This window comes from Pseudophryne corroboree, chromosome 5, assembly GCF_028390025.1.
Source record: "Pseudophryne corroboree isolate aPseCor3 chromosome 5, aPseCor3.hap2, whole genome shotgun sequence".
NCBI lineage: Eukaryota > Metazoa > Chordata > Amphibia > Anura > Myobatrachidae > Pseudophryne > Pseudophryne corroboree.
In genome coordinates this window covers 416,187,141-416,201,009 of record NC_086448.1, presented here as the reverse complement: position 1 = coordinate 416,201,009, position 13,869 = coordinate 416,187,141, and the positions used below count along the sequence as shown (strand labels likewise).

General features: G+C 43.4%; 1 long non-coding RNA gene across 1 annotated transcript; it reads left to right on the top strand.

The window, feature by feature from the left end:
- The first annotated feature begins 1,799 nt into the window (after nucleotides 1–1,799).
- On the top strand, nucleotides 1,800–3,385 carry LOC134929079 (uncharacterized). Its single transcript, XR_010178262.1, has 3 exons — nucleotides 1,800–1,984; nucleotides 2,294–2,315; nucleotides 3,320–3,385. It is a non-coding gene; the product is annotated as an uncharacterized LOC134929079 (long non-coding RNA).
- Nucleotides 3,386–13,869: the final 10,484 nt, after the last annotated feature.

Below are 13,869 nucleotides of genomic sequence, written 5' to 3'. Positions count from 1 at the left end.
CTATGTTGTTTTTAATGTCATTTTTGTTCTCTTGTAGGTGTATTTATCTGGGTGAAGTAACCCCTTTTTTTTGTTTTCAAAGAGTGTGATTTTGAACACTAATTTGACTGTTGTTTTCTTTGGAGCAGGTAAGTGCCCTTGGCCTGTGTTGGTGCCTGTTTGTGTTAATGGTCTCTATGTTGTTTTTAATGTCATTTTTGTTCTCTTGTAGGTGTATTTATCTGGGTGAAGTAACCCCTTTTTTTTGTTTTCAAAGAGTGTGATTTTGAACACTAATTTGACTGTTGTTTTCTTTGGAGCAGGTAAGTGCCCTTGGCCTGTGTTGGTGCCTGTTTGTGTTTGTTCAAAGTGTTTTGCTTATGTTTGTCTGCCATCTTGATAAGAAATGTTAAATATATTTCAAGGATTGTTGGGCAAAGTAGTGCTGTTCTTGCCTGTACTAGCTACTAAAGGGATAACTTTGGTTGTTGTGTTGTAAGGTTTTTTTTGCCTATTTTGCTTTATTTGTTTGAAGGTGTTTGTGATGTGTTTGATGCTCTGAGTATATTGTTTTTTGATATTTATATTAAAATGTTGTTAAAATATGTAGCTTTCTAACTTTTATATTTTTTATACCCTTTTTGTTAACATTTTCATTTTGATCCGGAATTGAACACAGAAAATATGTCTTATGCTCCTGCAGTAAGTTGACACTCCCTTTTTTAATAAATGTTTTGTTGTATATTTTTTGAGGTTTGCTTTTGTCTTATTCAACATATCTGTTATATTTTTTTAAAGTGTGTGATGTCAGTGTTTATCGCAGCAGAAGCCCTACCTCCCCAACCCACGGCAGCACTCCCACCCCAACCGCCAGCCCCACAACCACAACCGGCTCCTCATCAACCAAGGCAACGGAGGCGTGCTAGGCCACCAATTTTCCAACCCCGTGTCCTACTTTTTGGGATGCCAGATGATGTTGTTGTGCGTAGATACAGGCTGCCACCACATCTAATCCTAGACACTCTCTCCATAATAGAGAGTGATCTGGAGTCTTCAATTCGGTATCCTACAGCAATACCACCATTGACACAATTCCTTGCTGTGTTACATTTTTTGGCTACAGGCTCTTATCAGCATGTGGTTGGAGACCTGGCTGGCATGTCGCAGGGCCAGTTCAGTAAGGTCCTGCGGCGTGTCTGCCGTGCTTTCCTAAAGCGTGTGAAGCAATTTATTGCTATGCCTTTGGATGTTGGTGCCCTAGATGTGGTGAAGCGGCAATTTGAGGAAGGTGGTAGTCGCTTCCCACATGTTATTGGGGTTGTGGATGGCACACATGTAGCTATTCAGCCACCAAGACATAATGAAGAAATTTTTAGAAACAGGAAACTGTTTCATTCTCTGAATGTAATGGTTGTTTGTGGGCCATCCCTCCAGATCCTTTCCCTGAATGCAAAGTTTCCCGGAAACTCCCATGATGCGTATGTCATTAGACAATCAGGGATATGGCACAGATTAAGATCAAGGCAACGAGCAGACATGTGGTTATTGGGTGAGTTGGCCCACTATTTTTGGCCTGAAATTACTAATTTTAAAAAAATATACTCTTTCTAATTTGTTATTCTCATCAAACAGGAGACCGTGGATATCCTTGCACCCCCTGGCTCATGACTCCTTACCGTAATCCCAGGCCAGGACCACAGACGGCATTTAACTCCGCGCTTACTGCCACTAGGCAGCTGGTGGAGCGCACAATTGGGGTCCTTAAAGGGCGGTTTCGTGTGCTCCACCGCACTGGTGGCGACATCATGTATTCGCCGGAGATGGCAAGTAAACTAGTGGTCCTGTGCGCTATACTACACAACATCGCGGTAAGGAGTAGCGTAGAGCTTCCTCAGACAGAGGAATTGCCTGATGAGGAGCCAGGGGTTGTCCGACACTTCGGTGGGGGGAGTGTTACACGGAGGGGGAGCCAAGTCAGGGCAAGCATTGTTGCGGAATATTTCAGGTATAGTGTTTTAAGATTCTCTTTTTTAATCAAAATAAAACCACAGTATGCTTTTGTTTTTTGAATAATTTTGTCATTTGGTTTGCTATTGTAAGGCCATTGTGTAATTATTTTTTTGCGTTGGAATATGTAATATTTATTTGCCACAAAATCCGTTAACACGTTAAGCTTACAATGTGTTATTTGCAAAAACAATACTGTCATGTTGCTAAATAGTGTCCTTATTTGTTTTCTATCCTAAAATCCTGTTTATTTCAACAAACACACAAACAAATGAAACTTAATGTTGTCCACTTTGTGACTGTCCAGCTGAATGATCACACAAACTGTGGTGAGTACACAGATATGTATCTAAATTTACCCAAAACTGTGTGTGTGTCTGTGTCTGTTTGTTTGGTTTTATGTTTTAATGTTTTTAAAATTCCTTCTGCGAATGCGTATTTCCGCTCGTGCTAATTAACACTCTGCTCTTCCCAGCATTGCAAAGATCAATAAAGTTATTAGAAATTACAGCATAGATTTTGGACCAATCACATGCTAGCAGACACTATAAATATATGCCCAAATAAGGAAAACGCCATTGCCATGATGCGTGCGGCACCTTTCACCAGGCGGGAGCTCCGCGTCCTGGTTGCGGTGATGGACCGCCGCGTAGGCCGCGTTGGGCGCTTCATCCCAAATCGGGTTAAGCGCGAGGCCTACGCGGAGGTCCGCCGCCTGCTGCGGTCTCGCGTCCGCAGCAGGCGGACAATAATACAGTTGGAGAGGAGATGGAGTGATCTCCGCAGGAGGACTCCAGAGCTGTTGGCGGAGATCCGGCAGCAAATCCGCGCAATGCATGCACGCAGTAAGTTACATTACATAAGATTATTAGCATAAATTGTGCAAATTTACACTAAGTGGTAGGCTAATTGCAACACTGAGTGAACATTTTTTTACAATAGGACAGTGTGTGTGGTTAGGGCAAACAGTACTGACTGTAGCAAAATGTCACCAAACAAGTGCATGTTTTCCAGAAAAAATAACCAGGCAGGAAACTGTACCCAAAAACTTGATCAGTGCTGTCTATATAATAAGGTGGCTTGAATAGTGATCTGGTGATGTTGCCTAGACCAATCAATATGACTCAATGGAATAGATTAAGGAATGATCGTCCAAATAATTGTTTGGACTCATTTTGTTTGCTGTGGGCAACATGAAGAGGTTTTTAAAATGTTTTTTTTTTTTTTTTTTTAAAACACTGTGTCTTTTACATGGAACAGAACAGTGAAATTTACAATTGTTTAGTATGTAATTTAACATGCAAATTAAATTTTAACACAAATATCATTATAGGACGACCACAACGGCAAGCAACACATGAGGCACCATCTCAGCCCCCTTCCCCTTCTCACTCCCCCTCCACTTCCCAGTACCCCTCCCCTTCTCACTCCCCCTCCCCTTCCCAATCCCCCTCAGCTTCCCAGTCCCCCTCAGCTTCCCAATCCCCCTCTGCTTCCCAGTCCCCCTCAGCTTCCCAGTCCCCCTCAGCTTCCCAATCCCCCTCAGCTTCCCAGTCACCCTCAGCTTCCCAGGCCCACTCCACTTTCCACTCCCCTTCTCAGCCCACCTCTCCTTCTCTTTCTGTGACCCCTTCTCCTCCTTCCCATACCCCTTCTCCTTCTACTTCCAAATCACCTTCTCAGCCCCCCTCACCCTCTATTGGCCTAACATTCTCTCCGCCCCCCTCGCCCTCTCAATCAGACCCACCCTCTGAAATAACATCCCCAATCCCTCCGCCTTCCCCCATCCAGCCTCCTTCCCCCATCCCTCCTCCTTCCCCAATCCCTCCTCCTTCCCCCATCCATCCGCCTTCCCCCATCCAGCCGCCTTCCCCCATCCAGCCGCCTTCCCCACCCAGTGAATGGGCAGAAGAAGCCCCTGAAGACATTTCTGGGAGTCATCATGTTGCAGAGGAAAGTAAGTGTTTTAACATTTTAAAAAAAAAGATTACCTACTTACACTTACAATGACAAAACATGCAGTGTTGTACTGTTGGAATTCTTGTACCAAGGAAAAATATTTGAGTTATTCTTCATGGTCTACATGTTGCATTTACATTTTTGTGAGTGTCATTATATGTACAGTGTTTATGTGTGCAATGTTTTTTGTGTCCACTCTAGGTCGACACTCATTAGGTCGACAGGGTTGCCAGGACAACAGGGTTTATATGTGTTAGGTTTTCTGGTAAACAGTTAGACCTGAGTGGAGTTTAGTATGTTGTTGGTGTTTTACACTTGTGCCTGTGTATTCTTAATATTTGCACTTACAAATCACATGCTTCACTTTGTTAGGCAGCCTAACGACACAATGATTTGTGGTGTGAAAGTTACACTCACAAAATGATTATTGGATAAAGTCAAACCTGTTTGACCTTATTTAGTAAGGGCAGCTTTCAGGGAGTGTGGTCATGCTAGGATATGTTGTCCTTCTGAAGATGTTGATATGCAGTGTGATGATGCAGGACCAACCCCCTAAAAAAAAAAAAAACGTCACTCCAGATGTGAATGAATGCCAACATGGTGTAACATTGACGAAGATGGTAGTTATCTTTAACATGGGCTGTCGCCCATAGCAACCAATAAGATTATACTTTAAAATTTTGGAACCACTTCTACAAGATAATATTCTTATTTTTGCTTGTTTGCTATGGGCAACGTTCCATCTTAAATAGAACTCACATAGTAGTAAATGTACCCCATGGTCTGGTACACTTTTAAATTAAAAAAAAAAGGCTGAGCAGGCTTGTGTGTTGTTCTGCTAATGATTGTACCATAAAACAGCCATGATGTAGTAACTTTGCCATTAAAGCAGGCCTGTCCAAACTGCGGCCCTCCAACTGTTGAGAAACTACACATCCCAGCATGCCCTGACACAGCTTTTGCATTCCCTGACCACAAAACTGTGTCAAGGCATGCTGGTATATGTAGTTTCACAACAGCTGGAGGGATGCAGTTTGGACATGCCTGCATTAAAGTGTGCTTTGTGCCTTGCTTGTATAATAAGTAATGTGAGTAAGTTATTAATGTTTATGTTACCTCTTAATTTCAGATGTTGCCGTTGGAGATCCCACAACTTTTGCGGGCATTCTGGCCAACATGCGCCAAAATCTTCTTGCCTTGCTGGATCATGTTGACCAGCTACAAAAATTTGCTTAATTACTGTTAAAATTCATTTTACATTTTCTATTTTTATTATTATAAAAAATATGACAAATAAATAAAAAAATATATATTTCAAGTTAAGCGGGTGTTTATTATTTATTAATGCAATAAAGGAACAGCAGATTGCCTATCAGACATTTATTACCTTAAACATTTCATACATCTAACGTAAGTTTGTTTAAAACATTAAAAATACATATGTTGTTATTGTCTAAATAAACATGCAAACACCTTCATTCACATACTAAAACTCTACACCCAAAATAAACATAAAACATTAGACCAGGCACATTTCAAACATCTATATTTATAGTTAAAAATATTAAATGTTGATGTCCAATTATGGCTACAAAGTGCTCTTCAGGTATTTGAAAAATACTTAATTGATCATGAACATTACAAATCATTTCACTAATTGGATTCGTAATTGAGGAGGGCTTGTGGACTTTTAATTGAAAGGTGTTATTCCACTTAATAGGGAAAAAAAACCATTGTGGTGCGTTTGTCCGCAAAAGTGTGCACTTTTAAGATGAATGTGTAAATCTACTAAAACTTTGTATTTTTACGATGTAGTATGTGTTAATGCGATGGTTTCGCATTGCTGCGATGGTTTCGCATTGCTGCGTTCTCATTTGGCGTACGCCCACTTTGTGTAATACTGCGTACGATTGTGCAAAAATACGTTGGGGGCGGATGTTCGCAAATTTACTACACTAACGCAACTTTGCGAATATGTTGTGCGAACGAAAAACTGAGCGATCAACTCGGAATGAGGGCCAATAGACGTAGGCCCACATCAACTCCCAAATGCAGAAAAAGCAGGAAACGTCCCAGATGAAATTCCACTACAGAATATTGGTGGTCATTCCGAGTTGTTCGCTCGCTAGCTGCTTTTAGCAGCATTGCAAACGCTAGGCTGCCGCCCTCTGGGAGTGTATCTTAGCTTAGCAGAATAGCGAACGAATGATTAGCAGAACTGCTACTAATTTGCTGCAGTTTCTGCATAGCTCCAGACCTACTCCTAGACTGCGATCACCTCAGTCCGTTTAGTTCCTGGTTTGACGTCACAAACACACCCTGCGTTCGCCCAGCCACTCCCCCGTTTCTCCAGCTACTCCTGCGTTTTTATCCGGCACGCCTGCATTTTGCAGCACACTCCCTGAAAACGGCCAGTTTCCGCCCAGAAACACCCACTTCCTGTCATTTTTACACTTGATCGCTGCACTGTGAAAATCGGCAGCAAGCGAACAACTCAGAATGACCACCATTGTCTGCTCTCACAGCAAGAGACATATTTCTTCCAGATACGATGGTAATGTTTAGATGTTACCCCCCTTTCTGGCTTGGATCATAGTCGGGATGACCTTGTCAGGAATCCCTCTCCTGGATAGAATTAGCCATTTAACATCCATGCCGTTAAACGTAGCCGCGGTAAGTCATGAAAGACGAATGGGCCCTGTTGCAGAAGATCCTCTCGAAGAGGCAGAGGCCACAGATCTTCGACCAGCATCTCGAGAAGATCCGCATACAAGGCCCTTCTTGGCTAGCCCGGAGCAATGACGATTGCTTGAACTTTTTCCCTTTTTATTCTTTTTAGAATTATTGGGATCAGTGGAATTGGAGGAAATACGTACAGCAGCTGGTAAACCCATGGAGTTGTCAGGGCGTCCACCACCACTGCCTGTGGGTCTCTCAACCTGGATCAATACCTCTTGAGCGTCTTGTTGAATCGAGATGCCATCATGTCGATTTGTGGGTAACCCCACAGATGCTGCAGCCACTGGAATACCTCCGGGTGGAGGCCCCATTCCCCCGGGTGCAGATCGTGTCTGCTGAGAAAGTCTGCTTCCCAGTTTGACACCTTGACACCTCTGACATTGCAACTTTGCTTTTTGTTCTGCCCAGTCGGTTTATGTATGTGACTGCCGTCACATTGTCCGACTGGACCTGAATGGCCTGATTCTGAAGAAGAGACGAGGCCTGCAGAAGAGCATTGTAGCGTTCCAGGATGTTTATCAGAAGCACGACCTCCAGATTTGATGATCGTCCCTGAAACTGTGTCCCTTGGGTGACTGCGCCCCAACCTCTGAGACTTGCGTCTCTGGTTAGTAGAATCCAATTCTGAATCCCGAACCTCCGACCCTTGACTAGGTGAGAAGTTTGTAGCCACCACAGGAGGGAGATCCTGGCTTTTGGCGACAGGTGAATCCTCTAATGCATGTGAAGATACGATCTGGACCATTTGTCCAACAGATCCAGCTGGAAGGGCCTTGCATGAAACCTTCCGTACTGAATCGCCTCGTAAAAGTCTACCATTTCCCCCAGGTGTATGCAGAGATGCACTGAGATCCGAGATAGCTTCAGGACAGCCCGAACCATCGACTGGATTATCATTGCCTTTTCCAAGGGAAGGAATAGTTTCCTAGTCTCTGTGTCCAGTATCATTCCCAGGAAATTAAGCCTCTGCGTTGGTTCTAGGTGAGATTTTGGTAGGTTTAAAATCCACCCATGATCCAGCACTAGTCTGGTTGAGAGACCAATGTTCTCCAACAATTGCTCCCTGGACGGTGCCTTTATCAGAAGATCGTCCAGGTATGGAATTATGTTCACTTCTCTTTTGCGGAGAAGTAACATCATCTTTACCATCACTTTGGTGAACACCCTCGGTGCTGTGTGATAAAGCTAGATATTTATCGGATATAAAACCCTTTATGAGGTCTAAGAACACTGTACGCTAATTACGTATGAAGTACCGTAAGGGTACGCTCGCTGCGTAACAATCGCTTAGCCGTAGTCGAGACGCTCAAGCGTCACGTTCGCTCACGGCCAAGAGATCACAGGCAGGCACGCTATTGGCTGCTGACTAACGTAATGATTCGCTATAGCGTAGCGAACGCTCGGGACCACGAGGAGATCACCAGCGGCGCTGACGCTCACATTGTTAAACCTTTATATCTAAACCATAAACAATGAAATATGCTGTAAAACCTTAGTGTAGAGATAGGGTGTAGATGCAACCTAGTGTAACCTTATTAACTTAAAAGCTGTTTGAGCGTCACCGACGCTCTGAGAATACTAGACACTATAAGAAATACACAGATACCTGCGCTTAGGGTCCAACGCCTAATATGTATATATTTTGAATGATATACTTGCAAAAGAATTAATACAAATACAAATCATACACTACAACATAACATAGACTACCTAACCAGATAACTACACAGGAAATATAATACAATTACTATTTAAGGGAAAATAAGAGAAAAAGAGGAGGAGAGAGAGAGAGAGAGAGAAATTGGCCCACAATAACAAGAAGATCAATATAGTTGCGGAGAAACACTTACGCACAAGGGGAAACGATCGCATGCGCCTCGATATCCAGCTCCCGATTATCAGCAATGAGAACCGTTGAAGAGAGTGAACTGGATATGGTCGGCCTGCCTATTTATGCCCCTCACACAATACAATTCAATGGTCCCTACAATCTCATTGTTCATTGGACACAGGAATTCGGCTTCGCATTATAACAAAAGGTCATAGGTTGATTCATACAGGTGGGCTGTGACTGCTTCCAACTGTTCAGGTGGGTGGGATACTGGGTTTCCCGCCGCATGACTAAATAAGAACAAATAATAGTAAATGGACATAAACTTCTTATGTCCATAACTATTCGCACGAGCGATTAATCCGCTCCAAACCAACACCGGAATATTGCTATTTAAATACTCTTCCGATGGGTACCAAACACCACTGTATGACCCCTGTTAGACCCTTCGTACAATACAAAGAGGGATCTCTCTGTTCAGGAACATGCTATGTTAACTAAACTTTCAGAATCTATCAAAGGGACCATGATCTACAAAATACATTATATAGTGAAAATATGTAATGATTGAGTCGCACGCTACGATCACATAAACTCTACCGTAAATACGCATACCGTGCGCCTGCGGGTGCCCGCGACTGTGAGTATGCGCACGTACGGGAGAGCGCACGCATGCGCAGCACGGACCTGTGTGAGGTGCAAATATGGTAGTGTGCATAGAGATATTTTTCTGACTTTAACAGTCCACCCTTTGGCAGTCAATAATAACTGCCACCTTCTAAAACATTTCAAAAGAGAAAAATATATGTCAGGGGTTAGTACATTTACATGGTTGGGTAGGGGAGGAGAGGAGAAGGTAGGAAAAGGGTATGACCTAGTGAGATAGCAGAAGCATGTGTGTATGAATCCGTGCTTGGGGGTCATGTATCATCGTGCCGTACGTGTTTTAAATCAAGCTTCGAGGTATTGCGAAGTATACATTTGAATTCCTTCTTATCCCGTGGTATGGGTCTGTGGATGGGCTGTCAAACTTTACCGAGCTCTTTTCGGCTTTGGTTGTAACAAAATGGGGAGCACATTTTAGTTGATGATACATGAATGGGGGAGATATGTGATTGCTGATATCTGTGCCTGTATTCCCTATCGACTATGTGTGTCATTACCTGAGGGTTGTAGAAATGAAGAAAAGACATAATTACGGTAAATGCGGTGGTATTCTATGTCAGGTAGATGTACATTCGTCGATTGAGGTCTTGTTTGGTGTCTGTTGAATGCAGTCTTCTTTGTGCTTTTGCCCATAAGGTGCGAGCAAAAGCTGTCAATGTCCATAGATTTACAAAAGTGTTGGGCTAGCGTAATTTTAAAATTTCTAGGGAAACTGGGGATCCATGGCATAGTTCATCAAAAATCTGTGTATCAGGTTGTCAAAACTTCTTCTTTAATCTCTCTGTTGTCTGTATATCGGCTCATCAAATTCCTCGTCCAAGTGGGTCTTTTTACCTTGGAGGAAACGGAAAAACAGGTGAAAGAAACGGACCGTAGAAATCGCATTTTCATCACATCATTGTTTCTACATTCGGGTCATAAATCAAGTCCATTGGAATTACAGTTTCCTCACTCCTTAAACTCATTACCTTAGTACGATGGTTGCACCTCATTAAAGCCTGACCGCATCTAAATATCAAACCAATCGTTATGATAACACCTAAGATACATAGGAGAAACTTCCCAACATCCATTATGACTCCTTGAGCCCAGTCTCCTAAACCAGAGAACCAATTTCGCGGGTTCAACCATGACACCCAACCAGTCAGCTCATTACCTACAGCAGCAAGAGTGAGATTGTGTCTCCTGCGAAATTCCCACTTCAGTTGGAGAATATCGTCCATCTTTTGGTCTATGACCTCGACCGGGTCCTCGGTGCTATTCGTAATATATGTGCAACATTTCACGCCGTATTGTGTTGCCAGTGTGACACAATATCCACCTGTCACTGCTGTGAGGTAATTAAGAACCATTCTATGCTGTACCAGTTCTGTTTTATAAGCCTGAAGTTCTCTTCCAGTATACCTAAACGTGTCATCATACATTTCAGTGATATTATCTAACAAATTGGCGAGCGCAGATATGTATTTATAATTCAACACTCCTCTAGCGGTGCAAGTGATGTCTAACGCGATTAGAAACTGAATCCCGGTGGATTCATGGATCATGTCAGAGGCCGGATGCTCGGTTCTTTCTATCAGGTGTCGTTTAACTACGTGCTCGTAATGGGTGTGAGTATAAGGAGTTTGGGCAACACAGTGTATGTCTTTCATTTTGTCATGTGATACAGTCATTACTTCAGGCAGTACCTTTCCAATATAACACAATCCTTCAGAGTTTGGGGCAAGCCACTTATACGCCTTTCTCCCGCATATGAAATATGCATCATCGGGGAGAACATATGGGACGGAGTAGGACATAACCATATTACACACCTTCCATGTGAAATTTCCTAACCCTAATTCTTCCATCTGCTTAGTGCACGTATCAGGTTGTACGATATGTGCACAGTATCCTGGTGATACCTCTCCAACTCTCGTAATCCTATTTCCTAAGGTATACCTATACCGGAAAGATTTTCCTCTACTGGCTATGTGGCGTATAAGCTCTGTATCTGTAGGCATTCTATCTGCTCTATGCGAAAAGGTCATGGTTTGATTACTCCATGACACTTCCCAATTTCCCGGCTTTCGGGGATTGGAGATGTTAAAACATAATAGGGACCTATCCACATGGTATTGGTGGAGCTTCAAACTAGGAGGGCTGGAGATATTAAACCTCCTGTCCACCGGTCTCCCACCACTTAACTCAAGTACCTCCCCTAACGTTAAAGGAAATGGTACTAGCCCTGATTTGCTATGACCTTGAGGTACTTGAGAGCATACCCAACAATCTGTTTTATTTAACACACTACCCACTAAGGAGTGATAGTCACTCAATGGATGCCGGTCCATATGGATATTAAAACTGGATTGGCATTTCTTTATGCACCCATCCTCAATGACATTGTTACAGAGCCGACAGATACAGTTTTCTTCAGCTAACAATCCTTCACAATTCCTTCTATGGTCAATGCTATCGGATCGTTTTCTGATACTCGCCTTTGCTTGTTGATTATGTTGTTCTTGGAAAACTACGCCTCCATCTCTGTCATCAGAACCCATTCCAGAACCTTTCTCGACCTCCATGGTACTCTCGCCGGAACAGACTGCTCTGGTCAACATCATGGTCAACAGGAAAATCCGGATCACAGTCTCTTGGGGCAAGTCCATCTTGTAGGAGGAAACGGAGAAGAATGAGAAGGGGGAAAAAAATAATTTGAGGGAGAGGGGATGGGAAGTTGGAGAAAAACAATAAAAGGGAACAGGGGATCGACAACTGCTTTTGGTCTTGTGATTTTCAATGCTCAGGTGCCGCCTCAATCCTCCTGGAACAGACACTCCAGTGATACAACCTCTACCGTCTGTTCCTTATCACGGGACCTCTCTGGATCAGCAACCTTCTTACAGTGGGCCGAATGAACCCAAGTCTCCCTCTCAGCAACCTTCAATGCTGTAGTGCTAGTCAATAAGACCTGGTATGGTCCTTCCCATCTGTCAATAAGGCAACCTGAGCGTAGAAAATTCCGTATCATTACATAATCCCCAGGTTCAATGTCATGACAATTACTATCTGGTAAATCAGGAATCACTAACTTCAGATTATCATTTTGATTCCTCAACTGTTTACTCATGTTAATCAAGTATTTTACAGTCACTTCATTGTTACACTTCAAATCATCCTGAGGGTTAATCATAACATGCGGTTGTCGACCAAACAAGATTTCAAAGGGAGACAGATTAAGAGGGGACCTGGGAGTGGTTCTGATGCTGTACAGTACAATGGGTAAAGCTTCTGGCCATGTCAATCCTGTCTCTGCCATCACTTTACTCAGTTTATTTTTAATAGTGCTGTTCACTCTTTCCACTTTCGCACTCGCCTGTGGACGGTATGGAGTGTGCAGCTTGCTATCAATTCCCATCAATTTACACATTCCTTGAAAGACATCACCTGTAAAATGGGTACCCCTATCACTTTCGATAATTCTAGGGATACCATATCTACATACAAATTCCTGCACAATTTTCTTAGCAGTAAACATAGCGGTATTTGTGGCCGCCGGAAATGCTTCGACCCAATTTGAGAAAACATCTATACAAACAAGTACATATTTCAAATTTCGACAAGGGGGTAATTGAATAAAGTCAATCTGTATTACCTGGAAAGGGCCGCCGGCAGGTGGGATATGAGATGGTTCTGTAGGTATTGCCTTTCCGATGTTCTTTCTCAGACAGGTAAGGCATGACATTGCCCTTTTACTCGCATGAGAAGAAAATCCTGGGGCACACCAATATGCTCTTACCAACTTGCACATCCCTTCCTTGCCCAGATGAGTCAGCCCGTGAGCTGCCTCAGCTAAGCATGGAAGGTATGCTTTGGGGGCCACTGGTTTACCGTGTCCATCCGTCCAGAGTCCTGAGGACTCCTGACCATATCCCTTTGCCTTCCAGACTGCCTTTTCCTGTGTGGAACACAAATTTTGCATCTCACACAACTTCTGTGTGTTGATGGTATTAAATACCATCAGTTGTGTGGTGTCTGTCTGTCTGGGGGTAGCAGCTGCTAATTTAGCAGCTTCGTCTGCTCGGCTGTTACCAAGTGATACTGGGTCTTGGCTATATGTATGTGCTTTACATTTGATAACAGCCACTCTGTCGGGTTCCTGTATCGCTGTTAGAAGCCTTTTTATGTGAGCTGCATGCGCTACCGGTGTACCAGCTGCCGTCATGAAATTTCTGAGGCGCCATAGGGCTCCGAAATCATGGACTACCCCGAATGCGTATCTAGAATCGGTGTAGATATTGGCTGATTTGCCCTTAGCCAATTCACATGCTCTGGTTAGGGCGACCAGTTCAGCAACCTGGGCTGAGTGAGGTGGGCCTAGCGGTTCCGCTTCTATGGTGCCTTGGTCATCTACGACTGCGTATCCAGTACACAAGTCTCCCGAGTCTGACTGTCTATGACAACTACCGTCCGTGTAGAACGTAAGTTCTACATCTTCCAGTGGGTTGTCACTGATGTCAGGCCTTGCGGTAAAATTTTGGGTCAAATATTCCATACAATCATGAGTGTCTTCCTTTGTATTAAATCCTCCTTCCCCACCACTCTCATCCTCCACCCTTTGTGCCTGTCCAGACACACCTGGGAGATATGTTGCAGGATTTAATGCACTGCATCTCCTTATGGTGATGTTTACGGGGGCCATTAGT